This window comes from Odontomachus brunneus, unplaced genomic scaffold (genome assembly GCF_010583005.1).
Source record: "Odontomachus brunneus isolate Ranch 3 - 2012 unplaced genomic scaffold, Obru_v1 Obru_scaffold_238, whole genome shotgun sequence".
Classification (NCBI taxonomy): domain Eukaryota; kingdom Metazoa; phylum Arthropoda; class Insecta; order Hymenoptera; family Formicidae; genus Odontomachus; species Odontomachus brunneus.
In genome coordinates, this window is record NW_022639688.1 from 83743 (window position 1) to 83946 (window position 204).

Here is a 204-nt window from a genome sequence, read left to right on the forward strand (position 1 = left end):
ATGGTACCATCTTATGGTCCCCTCGAAACCAAACAACTTTTGTCTGAAAAATTTTTCTCTCCCGTGCTTGGTTTTCGACATATTCGACTGGATGGATTAAAATGGTCCACCCTGTAATTTAATAACGCAAATTATAATATACTTAAAAGAGGAATATTCTGTATTGAAATAAATAAAAATATTTCTGTCTTATTAATATATTCT